Below are 25,350 nucleotides of genomic sequence, written 5' to 3' on the forward strand. Positions count from 1 at the left end.
GAGGTTTTCCTGCACACTGACAGGAGTTGGGACATATTTCAAAGGAATGATAGACCATGTCTTCTTCAACTGATGACAAAGAAGGCATAGTTTAAGCTCCTCTCTGTTCCAAGGAAAAAGGAAAGCTTTGGCTACAAGCAGTTAAATCTCATCATGCCAAGGGCAGAAAGAAATGAATTTGAAGTCATTAAATATGTGTTTTACTGTGTTTGCCTTTCACAATGATTCTTCACACAATTCTCTGAAGACAGGTCCTTGACTATTTGAGAGGTCCCCTTGACCAACCACCTGTTCTGCTTAACTTAAGAACAAGGTATATTTTCTCAACTTTTTCTCGATGTTTTCCCCTCTACTGTCCTTTGAGTTCTGTTTGCTCGCTTGCTATGTTCTAATATTTCTTTTTCTATGGAACTTCAGATAAATGAGATAAGGAATAAAGAAATGGGCAAATAATTTCTTGAAGATTGTTTCATTTGGTGAGTTTTAATGTTATATTTTCTCAACATTACATTATATGTACAGCATTACAATGACTGTCTCTTGTGAGAGTAATGCACAGCATCTCTGTTTCTATATTTATCTGGAATTTCTATTTTAGGTAATTTAAATGAAGGTTTGTTTTTATCTTTACGGAATGTTCATGTTTGAAAGGACAAATTAGTCTAACTCTAGATTTCCTTAGTATTTTGTGTATTTTAAGTTAGATTCTTGACAATATTAAAGTGCAATTTTAAAAAAATATATAAATGAAATACTTGGAGCTTAAGAATATGATTTAAATTTGAAGCATATTTAAAAAAAAAAAAAAAAAAAAAAAAGTGTACTTCTTTTTATTCAGTCCCCAGCAGATGAGTGTTCTACTTTCCATTCAGTAACAGTGCTGGGACTATATCAAATGCAGTTTGAAAAGTGAGGTCATGATGCTATGATTCAAAACTTGTCAGATGTAAAGCCATAAGGGATTTTTAGAAGATGAAAAGACTAGACTTTTGATGTGACCTGATGCAGCTGAGTAACTCCCAAAGTCACAAGTCAGTTTCTGACTATAAAAGAGACATCTGATCAGATTGTCATGCTTTATGTTTAATGGAGTGTTACAAGGACTTTGACACAAACCATTACCCACTATTTACTTATTCAAGGCAGAAACCTACTGGAAAATTGAACGAAATTATCCATACTTTAACAGCTCTGAGCAGATTGCAGTATGATCAAAATTTCTAAAACATGCCCTTTCGAGAACACTGGTATTAAATGCTCTTGAATTCTTGCATTGTGCTTTAATGATTATGTATTACTACTGACTAATTTTTAAGCTCAAGATGCTAAATAGAAATGTAGTCAATATTGCAACTTATATTCTGCTTTATGTGGCCACGTTACAGGAAGACCTTTTATTAGACCAGAATTAAACAGTAATCACTTCTGAACTCGTTTTTTCTTCACATCTTACTAGTGGCACAAAAGTTAATTTTTCAGTGTTTACAGTACATTTGGGAATCAAAACCATTGTAAAAATCACCTGCAATAGGTACAGTTATTGATGTTATTAGTAGTTTCAATTTTTTACTGCGGGAAGATGCTCAGAGGAATCCTGGTCACATCAACCTGTGCGGAGGAAGTGTGTTATCTAATGGTTAGTTCAAAAGCCCATTGCTTGCAAGTCAAAAATGAAAGCTTGTAAAAAATCATAGCGCTTGTCTAGAGGGGATCCTATTGAAAATAACCAAAGAAGTAAACCATGATAGCACTTCTGGAAATCCAAGTACTACATACTGAGAGGATGTGATCAGTGAGGACTAGTTCTAAAACTTAGAAAGCTGAATTATTTAAAGGCTCTCAGAGGGTCAAATTAAAAATTCTCACATAAGGTAGAGTGGAGTAAATATTACAGGCTTAGTGTATTATTTATTTATTTATTTATTTATTTTTCCCCTGCAAAAATTAACAAGATAGAATCATAGAATTCTTAGAGTTGGAAGGGACCTCTGAGCCCATCTACTCCAGCTACCTTCCAGTATACAAGAACAGCTTGATAAGGTTGCCCAGGGCCTTATTTAGCCTCACCTTGAAAGTCTCCAGGTATGGGGCATCAACCATATCACTGAGCAGAGTTCACACCAATTATGAAGGAATCCAAGAGATTATATTTTTATTCAGTGCAATAATATTAAGAAAAAAAAAGTCTAAGCTTCTGACACCTTTTGGAAATTCCATAGTTATTTGAAGTGATTGCAAATAATAGAGAACATTTCCATTTTCCACTGAAGCTGATATTCCTTTGTAGTGTAAATCTTTAGTGATTTCAATGATTCATACTGATTTCTTAATGATTCAAACTGTTCATTTGAATCAAGATGAGCTGGACCCAAGAACTACTCATCTGCAGAGAGGAAATCCAAGAGCTTCAAGGATATAATTCAACATCAAATAGAGTAAAATGTTCAGTATTAATTAAGAAAGGACTTTGAACAAATAACTTTCTAGGGTCAATCAACATAATAATGTGTATCTTATTAAGTATAACCTCCTACTGAACTACTGTGTGGATTTCTGATGAATCCTATAATTTTAGAGATTTTTATCATTTTAAGCTTTGTTTAAGGTGAAGGATTAAATTGTTTTTCACAGCTTAGCTGCATTAAGAAAGCCTGAAGGTCAATCATGTCAGCAAAACATCTATCTATGTTGGGAAAAGAAAGTTGTCTGGTAAGTATTTCTGATATCTGCAGTGACATTCAAAATAGCTGCTTAGGACCCATTGTAAGTGAGGAGTTTTACATAAATTTACATAGTTTACAATTGAAATTCTCAAATGTATTCCAATCTTTTAAGTACGTTATTAATGAAATCACATACAAAACACCTTTTTTCTATGAAGTACAATGGCATCTTTGTCACCAGTTATGAATTCCACAAGACAGATCTAAGACCTCATTTTCATATTCACTGTATTTAGAAAATATTCTTGAAAAAACTCTTGTCAAATTTAGACAGATTTCTTCAAGAATTTCACTAAATGCGGTGCTCCCAAAAGGAAAAATCTCATTAGAATAACAAAGTAGAAATAATTGAACATCTCATAGAATCATGGTCATTAAATATTTTAGGTAAGAAAGGATCTGTGAAAGCTGAATTCAACTTCTGGCCCAAAGCAGGTAGTTTAGAGTCTGTCCAAATAGGTTTTAAATATGTCCAAGGTCAGAAATTCCACAACTTCTTTCAGAACCACTGTCCAAAGTTTCACCAACTTCATAGTTAAAATCTTTTCTGAGGCACATAACTGGAATTTCTTGTATTTCAGCTTTCTTTTGTATTCAGCAGACTCCTTGTCCGCTGTGCATTTTTTTAAGTCTGTATCTGCCATTTCTGTTGTCCTGTTGGGTAGCTGTAGATAGCAATAAAATTCCATTTCACATTCCCTTCTTAAATCTCATTTCCTCAGCCTTTCCTTGTTTGCCTCAGAACAATGAGTTTGGTAGTTCACTTCTGGATTTACCCCCGTCTACTAGTGTCCTTCTTCTGTTGGGAAGCTTACGATTGAGTAGAGTACTGTCAGTACAATTTCACAAGAGTCAGATAGAGGGGAGAAGTAATTTCCCTCAACATCCTGTAAAGAGGGAAAATCAGGAAATACGGCTCAGCGGGCTGCTGGCTTAATTTGATGTAAGAGCACACTGCTGACCCATTCTCAGCTTGTTCAAGAGAACCCTCAGATCCATCGTTCCAAAACTGCTCTCCAAGAAGTCTACCTCCAGCCTGTGCTGTTCTGTGGTGTTATTTCAATCCAGTTGCAGAATGTTGCATTTACCTATGTTCCTGTCAACACATTTCTCCTGTGTGTTAAAGCAGGTAATAGCTGGAAGAGCAATCCATCCCTGGAGGAGTGCTCTCCTGTTTTAGCATCATTTTGCAACATGTTGAGTGGATATTATATTATGTGTTCCAAGTTATTAGTAAATATATTTGACCAAATTATGTCTAGTATCGACTTCTGGAAGGCGTCACTAGTAGCCAACTACTTGCTGGAAGTTTTGTCACAGATCACAGACTCTAGACTCTGGTGATCTAGTGAATTTTCCATCAAGCTTATCCAGTGAATTTTCAACTCACATTTTGAGTCTTCATATTACCCGCTTGTCTCTAGCTATGCTGTGGGACAGGGTCAAAGGTTTTCTAAGCAAAATAAGCAACATCTACTTCTCTTTGCCTGTCCACAGCACCAATCATCACATTGTGGAAAGCAATTCCTTGTCCTTTTATTGCTTGTATGCCTTTTATCTCTGAATGAAACTGTTAGAAAATTTTCCTTAAGAGAGTAAACACTAAAAGATGAAACTTTATTATAAAATGATATCTAGAATGAAAAAAATCTTTGCCTATGCTTACAGTAATTCAGTTCTAAAATACATACACACATCAAAATTATTTATTTGAGTAAGAAGTTCAGAGCACAAAGAACTGTGCAGTCTTTGCATTACAGGATTGGTTTAATGACAGTAGAAGGCACTACTTTCACTTAAATTCAGTATTTATATCTGTGTTTTGTTGTTTTTTTTTTTTTTTTTTTTTTTTCTCCTGTGAAACTGAAGTAAGAGGAATGAAATGGAAAATAATGGAGTTGGTAGGTCCCCTGTGGAGATATAATCATCTACATTTGTAGATGAAAACTCATGTTGTTTGTTTGTTTGTTTATTTTTGCTTTAATTGAGTAATATAGACAGTGGAAACTCTGTTTGAACTGTATAGAGAACTGTCTCTAAATAGCTAGAGAATTTCCATGAAGAAAAAGGTTGAAGAACAACTCATATTTATCAAGGGAGAATAACAGTCATGGTATCAATGTTTTAACTGTTTATCTCAGGATACATATTACTTAGTAGCAGTAAGAAAATTCAAAATGAAAGTGACATAAATAAAAGTTAATACTAAACAAGAAGAGATACATCTTTTATCCCACTGTGGTTTTAAGTTTTCCATTTTAAGAAAATGCTGATTGTATTACATCTACAGATGAGTTTACTACAAAAGATTCCTTTCAAACAGAAGCTGTATCAGTAAGTTTGCAAAGGGTGGACAAAACTGGTTGCTCCACTTCCAGCAACTAGTTTGAAACATGTTCAGTAAGTGTACAGCTGTCACTGTGAATATATCTTGCATTCCAATCTGAACCTGAGGCAGGGAAAATTCCCTCTCATATTAAAGCTTATTGGCATGGCCCATCCTTTTCAGTACTTAGAATTGAAATTACTGTCCAGAGAGAAACCACTGAAAAGATAATTGTTCAATAGGCCAGTCAACCTACAATATGTGAGGAATGTACTTTTAAAATTAATTTTACCTTGTCTTATTAAGTAGTTATCCTTTCATGAGAGACCTGTTTGAATCTCACTTGACTTATCTCTCATTTATATGATGAAAAATAGAAACATACAGGAATTTGTAAATCTGTTGAAGGGCAAGTGGTACTGCTGTAAAATTAAAGCTGAGAAACAAAATGTCACTGACGATACCCTTCAAACATAAGCCTCATGGCAATTTGGCTAAATAATGAAAGCTAAATAGACCTCTGCATACATCATTGATGAACCAGATATTGCCTTTAACTCTTAAATGTCCATTAGAAATGATTTTGAAATCATGCATAGAATATAGATGTAAGAAAATAATGTGAATATAATGAAGTTGAACACAACTTATGCGTATTGTCTACATTTATATTCTCATCAAGAAAATGCCTGACTTGAAAAATATCTTCGGTTTAGCAGATTGAAAAATTTAAAAAAATCCTAAATCTCAAAGGACTGCAATTCCAAACTAAAATAACTTAAAATTTTATTAAAAAATAATAAAAAAATAATAATAATATAGATGATAAAGACAAAACTATGGTGTGTGAATGACTACTAGGCCCAAATATGATGAGGAATAATATGTTTTATTTAATTATTTAGTCAGCTTCATTAGTTTTCAATTCAATGTCAGAAAAATAAAACAAGAGCTTTTAAAAAGAGCTTTTAGATAAGAAGTGGAGATTAAACAAAACTGTAGAAAATAACAGGTTGTTTGGCAAAAAAAAAAAAAGTGCTCATGCTAGCCTAACATATTAGTATATTAAAATACTTTTAAAATTATCATTATTTATTTTTTAGAGATTAGAAGTGTAAGAGGTCTTGGCAATCAAGTCTGAATCCAAACACTCATAGAAGTATGGATTAATTGAGCCTAGAAAGTACTTCTGGCATCTTCTGAGTCAAATCCAACTAAGACAGTTCAGATAAGGCTTCTCAAAAGCTACAGTGAATTTTTAAAATAAAAATACCACCTACTTTGAAAAGTGTCAAAGATTGAGAAAGGTGCATTAATTGCTGATAACTTTGTCAAATGAATGGCATTGATTCTTGATTATATCTTAGACCAGATAATTTTTTCAGTCTAGAGATAAGGGCTGCTAGTGATATATTTGATTGAGAAGTGGAAACAACACTGGATAAAGAGTCCTGTTTCACCATTAGTATCTATTTACACCAGTTGTGAGATGCTGTCCAGGTATGTCTTTCCATATATATCTTTCCATATATATCTTTAAAGAGATCTGAAAACCACTCCTTTGTTGGAGTCAGGTTTTAAAATAAATCTAGACTGTAGCAAATTCTCAGTAGTAAAGGTTAGAATATATAAATAGCAGGAATTGTATTAGTGACTTAGTCACCAGACTTTACAGACAAGATGAAGGTTACAACATATGTGCGACTTGGCTTCTTATTATTAATTTGACTTTGTACAGTGAGAAAAACTTTTTTTTTTTTAATAAGTTGAAACAAATTTAATTCCAGTTTATCCCACGCATTCCTGAAGTATTAAAAGAACATATTTGCTCTTTGACAGTCTTTCTATCACCCAACTGACAGTATGCAGAAAGAAATATGCATCCTAGACTGTTGAGTTACCTTGTTTGTAATCACTATATGACATTGAAATTGCTTTTCAACATAGCTCAAAACAAAGCAGTGGTAAAATAATGTTAATTTTCAGTAACATCCTCAGAGTAATGTGTAGTTACAAGTACCCAAGTTACCATTTCAAAACATTTCATTTCATACTCGATAGTATCAAGAATGTAAAAGTACTTGATATGAGCAATTGTTTTGATTGATCAATAGGTTAAAACTAATAAAAAATGATGCTAGCATCCAATATAACTAATATCTGAAATCACTCATATGCACAGAGGTCAACAGCTGTGAGGAAGTATAATCAGTAGAAAACACCAGGGGAGATGTTGTACAAAAGCGTCCATAGAAGACATTAAAGCATGATTAAACAGCTGCTCTATTGATATTTGAGAGATTCTTCAAGAATAATGAAGTGCTTGTGAGATATGATCAAGCTTAATTTGGATTGTACTAAAACCTGAGGGGTTAGATCAGATTTCTTTGCACTGAATAGCTGTGAAAGAAACTGAAATCCATGCAGAAGAGTGAAGCAGTCTTGCAAGGAATTAAAAAGAATTTACTCACTTTAGTCACTAGCAATTGTAATTATAAAAATATCCCAGTAGAAAACAGAGGATATGAATAGATCACAGGAGCTTTATATAAGTCATACGAGACTAGCTTTACAGAATGTAGAAAAACAGATAAATGAACTAACAAAACCAATTGAGAGAACAGGCTCTTTGTACAGATTCATCCAGGAATGTTTCAGTTAGATATTCTGCTTTCACATTGATTGTGGCTTAATCACATGAAAGTATTTGGCCCAGAGTTGGCAATATGTGCTCCCTCTGGCACCAGATCACCATGCTGAATCAGAAGGAAAGTGACCTCCTCTATCCCACTCTCTACTACCTGCCATTTTCCTTGAACTTCTTTCAGCTCAAGAGTGGGTTACTCTGATCATTTTTAGTTTCTGTGATCTGAGAAGATCACAGCCTGAAGTGGTATGACTAAGTTTTCATCCTAATGTGGAGAAGCATGTGGTAAGTGTGGAAGCTGATGGCGAACACCTCCAGAAGATTCTTTTTGTGTCCTTAATTAATAAATAACTAAAATATGTACATAACTCCCCTGAAAACATTTCCTACAAAAGAGTTCTCCCTTCAGAAACCCTCTTTTAATGTTTGTAGCAGAAAACTACATTAATTCCACAAACAATCAAATAACAAAAAAACAGCACAACAGCAAAACAAACCTGACTCCGTCTCTTCTCTCCAACAATATAAAATAAAATCAAACTAAATCAAACTAGCCAACAAACCAAAGAACCGATCAGCAGAAACACCCAAACCTAGAACCTGGAAAAATAGAAGTCTTGATAAGTAAGGTAAGACTGTCATTACCATTTAAAGAGATGCCAGATATAACTGAAGCTTCTGCACACTTCTCCAACAGATTAAAAAAAAAAAAAAATCTCACATGTAAATGCATTTTAAAGGCCATACTTTTTACTGAAGGAAATTCACAATGCTGCCAGTCAGTGAATGAAAACAAGTGTTACTGAGTGCAGTTACCCTTCCTTTAGAACTGAAACTGAGCAAATTGTTATGGGTCAGAAATAATTTTTTAATAGATTTTTAAAATTTAAATCCATAAGGCTATGGATTTTTTTCCTACTAGTTTAATAACTACCTTCCTTACTGGAATGGTCTGATGCTGTAACTCAAGACGACTCAGTTTCATTGAACTGAAACATGTTGATACTAAGAAGGCATTTGACAAAACGTGCCAGATTTCTAATGGGGAAAGTACCTTAGCATTTGGCCAACTTGCCCGATTGCCTTTATCACTGTATGATGTCATTCTCTGTCAGGGAATTATAGGGCTAGACCTGTGTAAGTGCCTACTCTCCCAAATTCTATAGCATCAGACTCTCCAGCTTCAAGGCTTGCCATCAAGGTAGGCTGAGGTGCTCAGGCAGCAAATAATCCAGAAGCAGTCAGCCAAGGAGATGCACTCTCAGCTCCCTGGCAAAGGACTTGATTAGTTGTTAAATGGGGAGACAGAAAGCCTTCAGAATTAATAGGGACTTCAAAAAACAGAAAACTGAGATGCTTATTGCTGGTGGAGTCCCAAAGCCACTGATTTTAATAAACTACTTAGTCCAGAGATGGAAAACTTGCAAGTTTAAAAACCTTTTTACTCTTTAAATTACAGACCCCTTAGCTGGCTGCCTCAGATTTTCAGGCCAATTCTAAGCTTCAAAAGCTTAGTTTTAAGAAATAAACAACACTGTATGACCTGTGATTCACACTTAAACCACAAGCACTGGTTGTTAAGTAAGAAGTACTGTAAAAGGTTAGGCTTTGTGATGGGAATTGCGGTGCTGACTCAGACCTATGGTTCACTGAGAATCAAAAGCTGTACATGAATACATGGGAATATGAGAAGATGCACAGACATTTAGATGCACAGATGCAGAAACTAGACATATGAATAATCTAGTTACATCAGCATATATTTTTAATTTCTAAAAAATAATATATGATTAAACTTTTAAATAAAAAAATAATTTGCATTAACTTCTATTTTTGGATCATTCCGGTTGCAATGTAAAAGTGCTAAAAGCCTCTTTAAGGTTAAAATTCATAGCCCAATATTGCAAACATTTATTTATTTATTTATTTTATTGGCTCTGAATTTTTATATATATTTATCGGTAAATAGCGCAAATACATTTTTAGGATGTTTTTTTGTTTGTTTGTTTTTTGTTTTTTTAGGATGAGACCTTCACCACAATCATTAATGATACCTTGATCAAGATCTGAAGTCTGAACTTGGGTTGTATCTATGAAAAATGACTTTTCAGAAAAGCAGCACTTTTTAACTCCATCTCTCTTAATCAAAGTACACAACAGAATGGACTTACTTTCTATTTAACACAATTCATATATATATGGTAACATGCAGGTAGCATGTTCTGTGGAACAGAAGACAAGGTATTAACTAATTTTTATACAAATACAAGAATGTGAAAAGTCACAACAATTCAATCCAAATTGAAATTATGGTGATATTTTGGCTGTATCCCCTAAAATTCTTCAAAATAATGTTAGATTTCCAAAGCAGCTCATTATTTCAAAAAAACGGGCCTCCGTAAAATTGTTAGTTCTTTTGTGTGAATGCATGTAGTTACATTGTGGGTTGTTATATATGACTGTTTCTTTGGTTTAGCAGAAAACCAGCCTGGAGTAGTTTAGGAATGGCTTAAAATAAAATTTTCAAAAGCCTGAATGGAATACATACAGTCTTGAGAATTTTCTTGAATATTTGGATTTCGGTAAAAAGTGAAGCCATGGGTTAAGAATTATTTATGATTTTTTTTTTTTTTTGGTAAATTAAATGTATAACCAGTATGCACTTTCCAGTAGTTAGAACACAAGTATGTAATGAGGTAAAAACTGCCACTTTTGTGCAATGAATTTGGAAAAATGCCGTAGAAATATTCTTAATGCTTTCTCTTTTAAATTGCAAATTTGCTAACTAATGGGGCACAGAATGCAACATCACTAAGGCTTGTCCAGTTTAACTGCAGCATTACGGTTCACCAGTGAGACCTGATAGACAGATAGCAATCTGGGAGGTAAGTCATCTGTAACACTTTTTTATAACAGGTTTTCTTCAGAAATCAGGAGAATCCATGAGTGACGTATCAGCCCCCTGATTTATGGATCAAACTCCATCCTTACAGCTGTAGCTTACAGCTATGTGCATGTCCTCTCCCTGTTTCACATGAAACCAAGCAAAGATACAGATTTGTTAGGGACTTATTTTGAATAATCTCTCCTGAAACTACCATTCAATCTAAAAATCTCCCTTCAGGAATGTGAGCCTGCCCTGACACATTCTGGAGGAGTTCCCCCAAGGCCCCCAGGCAAATCATGCTGGATATTCACACTATTCAGCTCTCTCCCTCTTAACCTTCAAAAATGTGCCTGCAACAGGTTGGTGCCGGAAAAGCTGTATTCTTGATGAGTGTCAAGCTCACTAAATTACCTAAAATAGGTTTTTCTATTTCACAGTAGTCTTGATTTTATATCCTCATTTCCATTACAGGTTTTCAGTACGCAAAACAGTTCTTGGATATCTGTGTACAAGGAGCTTTGTGATAAGCTTCCTTTTTACTATTCTATAAAATACAGTATTGCAAATTGTGTTTATACTAAGGAAATCAAGTGTGAGATGTAGTTAGATATTATCTACTTTAGAGTTGAATATAACATCAATGGGACAATCTGCAAAATAAACAATAATGGAAAATGAGAGTAAAACCTTGTGCATAAGGCTATAATTTTTGAAAATAAATTTTTATAAAATTTTTTTTGAAAATGACCAGTATTCATCTAGGTTAGCTGAAATATAGTATGGTCATGCTTTTATGATTTTTTGGCTATTGGTATTCCACATCATAACATCATGTAGTGCACTGGGAATTAAAGAGTTAATGTTCCAGTTTTGGGTACCTGTCCCAGAAGCAAAAAAGAACTGCATACCCCAGAGGACTTTGCATTCAGAGAGGAGTGATAACTGCTGGCAAGGTCACCAGATGTCCCTTTCTTCCCTTTTTCGATCGTCAGGCTCTCCTCCCTTCTGCTTGTCACAACCACACATCTAGCCTCAGCATTAGAGTAAGACCTTTGGTTTTTGAATACTGCCTCTCATTTCATTTGATTTATTACATCCCATATTGTATTATATTTTACTGTAGTATGTTATCTTGCATTCCAATATCTTATTTATGTAAGTAAATTAGTTTGTTTCTCCTTGTATTGTTGCAGCTGTAATTTTTGGGGCCCATCTCTCTTACCCTTTACTTAATACTTTCTGGGAGTGTGGACTCACGGGTCATGCTAGTCTCTGCTAGTCATGGAACCATGTCAAATCAGCCCATAAACCATTAACAAGTATGAAGTGTTTACTGAGAGAAACCAGGTCATCATGTTAGAAATTGGCATAATATTAAAAGATATACAAGCAGAAGTCTATATGTTAAAATTTTGTATAACTTAAGATAATGATCTTATTGGATGTTTTGTAGGATTAGGATTTATCAGCGCTCATGTGGGAAATATTTGGAGAAATTAATGTTAAAGAAAATGGAAGCACTGACATAGAAGATGGTGCCGATTCATTTAAGTCTGATCTACAGGGAAAGTTCAGTATAAGGTAGGACGTAAAAAAGTTATTGCAAATTAACCGTCTTCACATCATCAGCAAGTTAATTCTACTAAACTTAAGCTATTCAGACCTCTATCACATATTTGGGCTTCATTTAATAATCAATTTCATTTCTGGTGTGATTCATCTTATTCTAAAAGTAGAAATCTTAAATAAGGCTTATAAATCACCTATTTTTCTATTTGACTCCAAAGAGGACTCGTTTTATTTTAAACATCTAAGCTGAAGCTAAATAAGATGAATCACATCCTCTGACTCTAAAATAAGGGTCTTTATTCCAAATTATGCACTTCAGAATGGGGAATATGGGCATCTACAAGAAATCAATAATAAATTCCAAATTAACATTCCATGTGAAGAGAGGCCTATTCACTGAGTTCTTTTCACTGAATCGATAACATCCTTATTCTGTTAAGAGGCAAGATATGAAACCATGCAGTTGTGGTTTTAAGGCTGTATTTAATCCATTACTGCAGTTTATGTTGCGTAAAAGGATTAAAGAGTATGTTAAAAAAAGTAAAATATCTGTAATTAATATAGGCATACTCCGCTGGAAATATAACCAGTCAGGCTGAACACAACAGCAACTACTCTAGTATGTGCTCTAATCTGCCACTTCCCAACATTCGTAAGTTCCTACTAAATTACTTTTATTTCAAACACTGGTGTTGTTCTTGACTGGTAATAGGAGTTCAAAGAAAATGTCACCCATCAAAATGAAAAACAACTAGTTTCCTTCTTTTTTTTTTGTCCCATTTATTGGCTAGAAATTTTGGTAATGTTCAAAATTCAGGTAATGGCTTTTCCTGAAGATTTTTCACAAATAGTGATTTAGTAACATTAGATGGAATACTCCATATGTGTACCACAAAGATTGTGTGCAATTGCTGTGTGCAGCTATCCAAAGTGACCTCAACAGGCTGGATAAATAGGCTGACAAGAACCTTGTGAAGTTCATCAGTGGGAAGTGCAAAATCCTGCACATGGGGTGGAACAATTCCATGTACAAATACATGCTGGGGAGTGCTCAACTGGAAATAAGCTCTGCAGAAAAGGACCTGGGAATCCTGCTGAACATCAAATTGAACACGATCTAACAAAATGCCCTTGCCACAAGGAAGGCCAACAGCCTCTTAGGATGCATGAAGAGTTTTGTCATTGGGTTAGGAGTTTTGACCCTAGTCAACACTGATGAGATTCTACCTGGGACACTCTGTCCAGCTCTGTAATCTTCAGGATCTGAAGCCTGATATATTGGAGAGACTTCATCAACAGTCCCTAAGATGAAGAAGTATTTGGAGTATCTCCTGTTTAATTGAAAGCCTGATAGAATAGGAACTGTTCAGCCTGAAGATGAAGAGAATCAGAGGGGCATCTTATTAATGTGTATAAATATCTGAAAAGTATGGAACCAAATTATTTTCTGTGGTGTGTAGTGCCAAGACAAGAAGCAATGTGCCACAGGAGGTTCCATCTGGACATCAGAAGTATTGCTTACAGTGCAAGTGACTGAGCACTAGCACAGGCTGTTCAGAGAGGTTGTGGAATTGTGGACCATTTTTAAAGGTGTGCTTTTAATTCTCATTAACTCAAATGACTTGTTACTAAACATCCCTAATAATTTAACTGTTCATGATTCTGCATAGAGCATATACAGAGCATATATACATGTACAAATTCAATAATCCATCTTTCAGTAATGTGAAACTTATGTAAACTTACAAACTTATGGAAAGACTTATGGAAAGAGGAAGGTGTTCAATTGTATGAGGTTCTATAAACAGTGGTGTATGTGGTGATGGAAATGGCAAAGGTATGTTTATCTCATAATACTGAAAAACTATGTTTTCTCTAAAACTCTCCCAGACATCTTCTCAAATACTATCATCCTGTAAGTGATTCACAGAATGGCTTGGGTTGGAATGGACCTTAAAGATCATCTGATCTATGCTCTCATGTATGTTCTCCTCTCACAGGTAAAATAGAACAGGTCAGATGTGAAGTTTATGGCATAATTTGGTAAAACAATTTTTACAGGAATTACCCAGCCAATAAAAGAAAATAACACATTAAAGTATACACAAGGAGTTAAACAGAACTTCAAAGTATGTATGGAGCAAAACAACCAGTGTAATTGTTCAACTGTTGACAGAAGGATTTGGAAAGTCTTAAACTGCTGACAGGACAGTTAATGGGTAGTCATCTGGTTATTATTATTTCAGGTATCTATGTTTTCCTCTTTTGTAGGAAGATATCACACATAAGTCTCTCTCTCGCTCTTTTTTTTTTTCCTTTTTTTTTTTTTGTTCACCTGCCACCACAAGGCAATGGATTGTTATCTCAAACTTCACTCTGTTGACATCAGAGGATAACTCTTTTTCTCAGTGGAAATAAACCCTTGCCCTTCAAAACAATAAGTCATTATAGGGTGTGATACAAGAATAAGATTAGAGAATTTTATGGCACCATCAAAGGCTAAGAAATTTTGGCAAGAACATTAGCAACCTATGCTTGTGAAAACAATGACTTCAACTATTGTGATTCAACCAAATACTGCTATGCAAACGCCCAGCTTGCAAAAGTTTACAGTACAGATATGATGAAGTTATTATCACTATTTACTTACTGCGTATCACCCAAACTATGCTGGGCATGTAGGCCGATATATTCTGTACTCAGAGGGCTTTAATTCCAGTGAGAGATATGGCAAAATAACAGAGAATTAGAACAACAGGTAGAGGAAACAGCAGGATGGGAAGAACGTAATCTCAAAGGAGAGGCCAGGGAATTATATAACTCTGTGCAGAAAACCTGTCCCCCAATATATATAATATTTTCGAGTTTTAGTCATGATCATAAAAAGTTTAGTTTATCATGACCAAAGCATATGTGTCTTGGAGTTGTTCAGCATATAGTGTTTACTCAAAATTAGACAATGCAGTGAGAAAGGAGATGAACAGTGAACTACTGGGAACTCTCAGATACGTGGGGTTAAAATGCAGATTCTGTTATCGACAACAAAGAGCAGCTACTTTGCTTGAGTTGCCTACAGTCACAGGTTCATGATCTGGCCATGGCTTTGATCATTCCACAGAATAGTGCTTATTCTCTCCCTTATTTTTTCTTTATGTTTATTCCTGAATTTGATCCAGCAACAGCTAGATTGACTACAATGGTTCCTAAATTAAATTCTTCCTTGTAGCAAGAAAATTCTGCAGAGTTCAAGCTTAATATTCAAGTACACTTGATCCAGAGAGAATTTCTTTATGCATTTAGGTTGCAATATTACTTTTGTTTTCTATTCTTCACGTAGAGTTATTTTGGACTGAAAGTCTCATTTCTTCCAATGTTGCTTATGCTTACAAAATCCTTAGTCTGTCTGTGCTGTGAATTTATCTCTGGGCCAATATCAGATGTTGAAAAGTATAACATTTGTCTCAGTTCTTCACACTTAATATATGAGATTTCCTTGTGTCAGCCATGTCAGACAAGGAAACACTGTTTGCTTTTCCCATTGGGAACTTGAAGGTAAGGGTGATTTCTGCTATACTTGAAATACATAAGCCTGGATTAGACTTTATGAATGTCATGCACCAAAATTTTAAATGAAGATTAGAACTTTTTCTCTGTTCAATTTTATGACTTTTTTTTTAAATGCTCTAGATTCATTTTGCTAATCCTTCTTATTTTTAATGCCTATCAACTATTTTCAATGCCAGTAAATTGCTAGTGTTCATTGTTAGTTGGTGCTTATATACATTTATAGTAATAGTATAAGTTTATTGTTGATTTAAGATGGTAGGTGATCACAAAAGACATTTATCATATTTGAGAATGAGTGCAAAAAAAAAAAAAAACAAACCCTGGTAAATACAAATATTAGAAGAGCAAATCTGTCACTTTGAGCCAAAGGTTGCCTAAATAATCACTTTTTTTCCTTTTCCTGTCTCTTTGATAAGCTCTATGAGGAGTCATCACTAGAAGTTTCCTATTTGCTTAGGAATGAATCCAAGTGTAAAAATTTTCACCATATTACATTTTAATTTCAACAGTTTCTTTGCATTTTGCTTTTCCATTCTAGGTATCAGCATAGACTGGTAAAACAACAAAGTTACAGGATCACAGAATCACAGAATGTCCAGTGTTGGAAGGGACCTCAGGGATCATGAATCTCCAAATCCCCTGCCACATGCAGGGCCACCAACCTCCTCATTTAATACTAGACCTGGCTGCCCAGGGCCCCTCCAGTCCCTCCAGTCTGGCCTTCAAGATTTCTAGGGATGGGACATCCACAACCTCTCTGGGCAGCCTGTTCCAGCACCTCACCACTCTCTCTGTAAAGAATTTCCCTCTGACATCCAACCTAAATCTTTCCTCATCAACATAAAACCATTTCCCCTTCTCCTGCTGTTATCTACGCTTTTAAACAATTGATTCCCCTCCTGTTTGTAGACTCCCTTTAGGTACTGAAAGGCTGCAATGAGGTCACCCCGCTGCCTTCTTTTCTCCAGGCTGAACAAGCCCAGCTCCCTCAGCCTGTCTTTGTAGGGGAGGTGCTCCAGTCCCCTGATCATCTTTGTGACTCTCCCCTGGACCCTCTCCAACAGCTCTCTGTCTTTCTTGTACTGGGGGATCCAGACCTGGATGCAGCACTCCAGATGGGGCCTCACAAGAGCAGAATAGAGAGGGACAATCACCTCCCTGTCCCTGCTGGCCACCCATCTTCTGATGGAGCCCAAGGTACCATTTACAAGTTAAACAAAACAAAATGATCCAGGAATAGTATGAATCAGTAGTTGTTTCATTTGTTTTGTTTTGTTTTGTTTTTAGTTCAACTTGCTGTCTAAAATACATGCAAAGGTTGTCCTTATATTTTGAAAATTGTGAATTTTTGGCTAATTTAATAATATTTCTCCTTGTTTTTATCACATAGAAAGGATGATACAGTTGAAAAATTGTATCTAGAAATATTCTGCACTATTCAAATATTCATTATTACTACTTGAGGTTCCAGCCTGTCTTTAGGATAGATGGGGAAAAAAACCAGAAATTTTGTTTTGCCAGAAATTACGTGTTAGTTCAAGAGTTTTGAACTCCTTGGTAATTTTATAATCTTCTAAATCTAGATTAATGGGATCTATGCTTGGTCGAAAGAAAATTTTCAACTGTACTACTTCATCCAAGTCATGTGACTCAACTTTACATTGATATTTTGCCAGCAAAATGCTATGTATTCTCATTTACACTTTAAGATTTCCCTTGATGTGGAAAATACGTGGCATATAAGAATTATAGTTTGTTTATTGTTGTATTATAGCCACACAGGAAGAGAAAACATACAAATTTCAGAAATAATATCATATTGATTCTGAAGTTGTCTATCATATGATTCTATACATTTGTGTGTCTGTTTATGTGTGCATAGAGAATCACCACATATCAGTATGATAGAAATTGGAAGGGACATCTGTGTCCAGGTGCTCCAACTGCTGCCCTACCTGGGTCATCCGGAACAGGTTGCCCAGGACAATATCATGCAGGTTTTGAACATTTCTAAGGAGGGAGACTCTGAAAACTTGCTGGGCAGCCTGCACCAGTGCTCCATCGCCTGCACAGCACAGAAGTGTTTCCTGATGTTTTAATGGAACCTCTTGTATTCCAGTTTGTGTTCCTTGCTTCTGGTTCTGGCCCTGTGCACCACAGAAAAGGGCTTGAATCCATCTACTTTGTACCACTTTGAATATACATATATTGATAAGATTATCTTTTGTGCCTATATGAATATAGGAAAGGGGATCCAGTTTTTTGATCATCTTGATGATCCTCCATAGAACTTTTTTTAGTACATCCATGTCGTTATTGCACTGTGGAGTCCAGAACTAAACACAGTACTCCACATGCAGACTCACCAGTGCTGAATAGATAGGAAGTATCACTTCTCTTGTCCTGTTATTGACATTTTGCCTGATGCAGCCAAGAATACTGTTAGCTATCTTAGTGGCAAGGGCACATTGTTAAATCATGCTCAGCTTGGTGTCTACCAAGACTCTTAGGTCTGACACACTTATGTATTTATATATTCACACAGGCACATATGCATACAGTTAACTACAAAGAAAAAAATGATCTTCATTGTGATGTTTAAAAACACTGCATTGATTATATCTAAATTAAAAGTTTTCTATGTAGCTTTTAGTGTTATTCCATACATTCTGTTATGCAAGGTGACTTTGAAGCACTTTTATTTAACAGAGATTTTATATTTTAAGTGCATGCAGCTCATAATCAGGAGACACATTTTAAATGTTATGTGGAAACAGAATCCATAATGTAACAGCTAGTATCATTGGTGAAGCATTTTTTTAATGCTGTATATGCCAAACTACACACATATAAATACAAAAAGTGTACACATTCTGTTAAAACATTTTCATTACTGAATGTAAATTACATTATTTTCTTGATGCTTATTCTCCATTTTTGTACAAAGATCAAGCAAATCCAGATTCCTTTCATCTCCAAGTATCTTTAATATTGGATAAATTTGAAATGCAGTATTTTGTACTGAAAATTGCTACATTGGACTAAATTCTGAAGAAAGTACAAGGCATTATTTGTTTTTACTGTTGAAAAATAGCACAAAAGTAAAGAATCTTACTTCTGTAAAGCACTTCTGACTTGTTTTAAGTTTTCCCTAAAAGCATTTTATCTGTATTAGGTGTGACTATTCTTTCTGTATTTCTGTGTTCATTTGCTCTTTCAAAGTCCTTCAATGCCAACTTCAATGCTACCATTCCTTTTTGTGGTATACAACTCCTCAAATCCATCTGCACAGTAACCTTTAAGTTATATTTATACGCTTTGAAGTGTAACTCAGCTACATATGAAGCACAAGGTATTGCAGTGGGGTTTATGAACCATAAACCTAAGCTGCTTTCTGCACCAGCCACCTCTCCTGATGTTCAGTGACATGGAAATCTTTGTAAATGAATGAATGAGACTGACTTCACAACTTTCTAGGTAGGAGCAAAAGATTTGCATGTGGGAGATATGTCAGGCAGGCTCTCTACCAGACTTAGACTTCATTTAAATTCCATTCTTTGAATCATCATGTTCGTTTGTCACAGCTATTGACAGCTGCTATCTGATCAGTCTGTGAGTGCCAGTAGTATCTTGGCAACAGCACATAAATAGCTTTCCCCCCTTGTGAGTAAGACCAGTCTGCACTGACAAATTAGAAACGTGCTAAAGACAAAATAAACTGATATTTTGGGCCAGATTGTCAGGCTTACAACTGCACTTGCAGACAATTATTACATTTTTCTAAACAGCTGACAGAAGATTCCTCCAGAATGAGAGAAAACAACTTTGAGATACCATATTATTGCTCTGTAGCCTCCTTGTTACTTACCAGTTTGAGAGGAGGGTGTTCTGGTTTGGAGTGGGGAGGGGGAGAGGTGGTACCCACTGCCATTAGGGTGAGATTAAAGCCACCTTTCACAAAGGCAGTCAGTATGCACAGCAAAATGAGTCCATCCTCCATGGACGATCTTCCCAGACCCTTGCCCTCTTGGAGTCAGACTTTGTTTACCCACAGTCATGCTTGTGATTTCCTGTGTCATCCCTTCACTACCTCCAGTTACAAGAGTATGATATTTGCTGTGACCAGGATACTCCTTTGTTTTTCTCTGCCAAAGAACTGAGAACACTCCAAGGCTCCATCCCTATCCATGCTGAGGTAAATGATATAGTAGGCACTCACTTATTGCTGAGTTTCTAAATTCCCCAAATTTGTCAGCAACTTTAGGATTTAATTCAATGGAATAATGGGTGTATTCTTGTGGGGAAACCTGCAGAAAACACTGGGAAAAGCAGTTTGTATATTTTATGTAGGGTATCACTGACAGCTAGTACAGAAGCCTGAATTTATCAATAAATTTATGTTGAAGCTACCATCCAATTAAATTAGTATTTAATTTCACATCTTAATTATTATGTTTTACCTAACCCAAGGGAAAGGCCAACCTTTATTTTTCTGTTTCTCAGAAATTTTGTAGGAAAGATGAACTTCATTCTTTTCTAAACCATGAATCTGAAAGGTTTTCAGAAAATTTTGTGTATAAACTCACACCTTTTCAAAAACAACACTCTTTGAAAGATTATTTTCATTTAGATCATGATGTCCAACCTTCTGGCTTGCCTGGGCTGCATTGAGTGAAGAGGAATTTTCTTGAGCCACATACACAAAGGTCATTCTGAAAGTAATGCCTGCTATTTGTTTCAATGGATACTGCAACAGATATAAAGACTACAATCACACTGGTTGGTAGTACAAATTCTCATTTATAAATCACTATTTTTCAACATAATAATCCCCATTAGTTCTGTATTTTTTTTATCAACAATGAACAGGATCCTTCTTGCTGTACTCATAAAAATGTTCACCATTGGAGGTGACCAGTCACCAGGTTTCCATTGCTAAAATGCACCATCCACCACCTCACTGTGTTCACATCTCCTGTTTGTTCATCACCAATGTTCAACATCGATGAATGTCAATGAGCGCCATCTTTCCACATGGAGGAATTCAGTGTCACCCATTTGCTTCATATGCACTTCCATCCATGTCGGATGCTCCTTTATCAGACTGCTTCTCTGCTGCTATCTGTCACACAGAAACAAAATGAAACGGAATATTGACAGGAAAGTGTGAGAGGTAGATAGTGTTTTTGCAGAAATGTCCAGTATTTCTGTATGTAGCATAGGATAAGTTGCCTTTCACAAAGAAAGCTCCTGAACAGAGTAAGGTTAAGACTGGGGTGTTCCAACCTAGGTAGAATTGGCATAGGCACTAGGCAAGGTAATTATATAGGGTACAGTAGAGTCTGGTACAGAACAGAACGAATGTGCTAATTCTTGAGAATATTGTCCTTCTGTCACCATTAAAAATACAGAACATACCTAAAAATAATGGGTCGGAAACAGATATTGTATGGAAATGTAAGGTAGAAACAGCATTGGAAGATTGTGAACCTGAGACCCTCAACCAGGGAGTACCAGGAGAGGCATTAGCTGTGTCAGACGCAGGGTGTATAATGGAATGGATTTCACTGACTAGTTGAACAATTTCTCCCTTGTCAGTAGGGGGTGTGCACCCATTATTGCAATAATGAATGAAATCTTCCCAGAGATCTTTGCCTGATTAGAAATTTTTGATCTTGAGAGTGTTTCTCACAAAGGTTCAACCTCTACTTCTACTTCTATACCACCAGTATTCTCCTTTGAGGTCATGGGCTAACATAAAACAGGAGGCATTACTTCCGGACAAGCCCTGTATATAATATAGTCAGTGTGTATTACAAAAAAAAAAAAAAAAAAAAAAAAAAATAAATATTTTATTAAAACATAAAGAAGAGTAACTAAAACACAAAATTAGTGGGATATTTGACCTTGTTTTTGTGAAACTAATGCATCAATGTCTGGTTCAGTGGTAGGGATTTCAATTCACATTGAACTCTCAAAGTGTTTGTAAGACATTTTTACACGAAACTTTATTTTGCCTGTGCTACATCCTTGAAAACAGTTGCTCACAAAAGTATGTGCTGCTGAAAAGTGCTGACATGAATAAGGTGTGACTGGGAAGCGAGAGACATTTCTCTCTGGTAAAAGAGGGATTATAGAAGTCTGGTAAAGAAACATGATCAGATTTTCAAGTTGAATATCTGATTATAACTCTATGCATTCCATTTGAAAACTTTCAGGTCATATGTTTGTGTTGATTGTAGTTGGAGTCAAAAATATACCAAAAATTTGATACTTATTTAGCAAATTTGAAACTTGCTCTCAAATTCTTTCAACAATGAAAAGCAAGAATGTATATTTTTTGCTGTGCACAGAACTGTGTTCAGCCAATGTATCAAAATATACGCAATTATTTGCCATAATTTAAGCTGGCAGTGCACTGTGCCCTTCCTGTACTGTTGTTTCAACTCAGATAGTTAACAGTACACTGAAGTTAGGCTGGTGCTGAGCAATGGGTGCATTCCCTAAGTGGGGCTGGGCTGCTCAAGGGCAGAGCATGGGACAGAGAGTGGCAGTCTGTGGTCTATGGGTTGGGTGTGCTTGAAGACTTTTCCCTAGATCCTGAATTAGATCTTTCCAGCTCTTCTGCTGAGAGCTTACACGTACATTCATTAGGTTTGGTTAACTCTCATCAAAACCAGATAGCAAGGCAAAACTAGATTTAACATTTTATTCAGTTTATTTTTCCTTTGAATCCAATTTCAATACCAATGTCTGAATCACTTCTGTGTCTGAAACTCACAAGAGCACTTACTTGACAGTGAAATGGTGTCCTTAGAGAGTGTATAAAAATGGTATCAGATGACTCATTTAAAATCAAACTGGACCAAACTTTCAGGAACATAGTGCAGGGAATTATCTAGCCTTCTGAATAGCTAAAAATTACCTCCAGATCTTTTCTACATCTACTTTCTACTACTCATTGATTTCCCATGTTCACTGTCCCAGTTTAGTTTGTTAAGCACATGCAAACTTTTTTTTTAAGTGCTTCTACATTTTTTTTTTTATTTTTATTTTTTAAATATCTTTTGTTCATTTTAGGAAACATAATTCTTCCATGCAAAGATCTGTTATTTGCCCCAAATGTTAATGTCTTCAAATAATGAAATGATAATTCTGAAATTCTGTTTTTTCCTTTCGTCTTGCATTACAGATTTATTCTAAAGCATAATTATTGGTACAAAATGTTTTTGTACTTTCTTTTAAAAATAAAAAATCCAAGATAAGTATAATAATTTTTCACTAATGGATCCTAAGTCTATGGGAAACTGCTAAGAAAACAAACAAACAAACAAGCAAACAGGAAAAAAAAAAAACCCAAAACCAAAATAAACCCAAAACAACACTCTACAAAGAAGAATGATTCTGTTTGATTTATTAGTATTTCTATTTATACATATAAACACATACAAAGCAATGACGTTTCTAGAACTAAGTGGAAAAAGCTTTTGACATGGGAAGCATAATTCACAGATGAGTGATACTGTAAACATAGTAATGTTTCAATATATGTTGATTTTAGCATTATCTGTAATAGCTCCCCCAGAAGACAGTTTATCTCAAATGAGTTCAAATGTAAAAAATGAGGAAATAGACAACAAGGAAGCCATGACCTTTTTTCTATTCTTGTTGAAGTCAGCAAAAAAAAAAAAACTGGAAAAAAAAAAAAAAAAAAAAAAAAAGAACTGGAACCCTGTCTAAAGCAAGGTAACCATTGATTTAGGCAGACCTACACAGTTGTAACTTTATTGCCTTTCTCCTGGAGCCTGAATTCAGAATACAGAAAAGGAATAGCAAATTTCTCTATGAAAATGTACAAATAATTTTACTGAACTCTTTTATGCATGTTATATTTCTAGCTCCAATTAACACTACTACCTTTGATATCCCAAATAACTAACCAACCACTTTAAAACAGGTGCTTGCTGAACATGCTTTCATTATCTTTGCATGTCCTGGCAACTGGAGCATTCATTGCAAAAGCAGCCAGTCCAGTTGGAAATCAGCCAGATGGCAATGTTATCACAATATAGCGTGACAAGGCCTATAGCTGTGATTCCAGGACCACAAATGCTAGATGCTGCTGGCCTTTTATGAACCTTTAACACATGTGGAATTTGTGTACATATACTAAGTTTTATAGGTTATTTCCACTGGTGCCGCAGGATGCACAGGGGAAGGGGAACAGTCAAAAGTTCTTGTGCTCCAGATAAAATGACGAGACTCTGAATAGCAAAAAGTTGAGATTTAGGGTTTTTCTTTTCGCTACTTCAGACATTTACCACATCACTAAATCTTTATGTTGATCTTTATCCCTTTTACTTGAGTATCCATTTGATGACTAAGAGTTCTTTGAAATGTGCACACAAATATAATATCACAGAATCACAGAATCACAGAATCACAGAATCATTGAATGGTCAGGGTTGGAAGGGACCTCAAGGATCATGAATCTCCAACTCCCCTGCCACAGGCAAAGCCACCAACCTCCCCATTTAATACTAGACCAGGCTGCCCAGGGCCCCATCCAATCTGGCCTTGAATACCTTCAGGGACAGGGCATCCACAACCTCTCTGGGCAGCCTGTTCCAGCACCTCACCACTCTCTCTGTAAAGAATTTCCCCCTGACGCCCCATATCATACAGTGTTTTCCCATTCTCCTTTTCATCTGCATGTATGGTATGCTTGAGGTCTGTTTAAGGCCATGGAAGGTACTGAGAAACATTATGGAAAAATCCATTACTCACTCCTAAGAATGAAGTCCACATTAACTACTGAGTTGATGTATTTTTAGCACACTGCATCTGGTCACTAGAATGTAATGTGCATAAAAACTGAGTCCAGATTCTATTTGGAAAAAAAATAATCAGGCAAACCTTGACATATGAATCCTGAAAGTCAAACCATCAACTTGCATTACATCATGGCATTATTTTCTGTGATTATGAGTGTGACTGAGGAACTGAAAACAAAAATCTAGAAGCATCATAAAAATTTGTCATTTAGCATTCAGAAGATAAATATGGATTTATTTATTTATTTATTTTTGCTAGGTATGGAAAGAAGTGTCTTCCAGTTATGGGAAGTGTATGAAAAGTGCATTATGTACTACATCAGGTTACTTAAAGGCTGATTTCCTTTTGGTTTTCTTTGTGAGGGTGTGGCACCTGCTTGTTACACTATGGGCCAGCCTTACATTCATTTTTTCTGTTGTGCTGGATGTGCAACTTAAGCCTGATATCTACATGTCTAAACTAATTTTTTAGGGTAGTGAGGTATTAAACAGCCTATTTTTTTCCCCTTGCTTTGTTTTTTTCCCAAGCTTTGTATCATAGAATCATAAAATCATAGAACCATAGAATCAGGTTGAAAAAGACCCTAAAGATCATCGAGTCCAACCATGACCCTACTACCCTAACTAACAACCCTCCACTAAATCATGTCCCTAAGCACCACATCCAAATGGTTTTTAAACACATCCAGGGATGGTGATCCAACCACCTCCATGGGAAACTTATTCCAGTGCTTGACAACCCTTTCTGTAAAGTATTTCCTGATATCCAGCCTAAACTTACTTTGTTGCAACTTAAG

This window comes from Lagopus muta, chromosome 1 (assembly GCF_023343835.1).
Source record: "Lagopus muta isolate bLagMut1 chromosome 1, bLagMut1 primary, whole genome shotgun sequence".
Lineage (NCBI taxonomy): Eukaryota > Metazoa > Chordata > Aves > Galliformes > Phasianidae > Lagopus > Lagopus muta.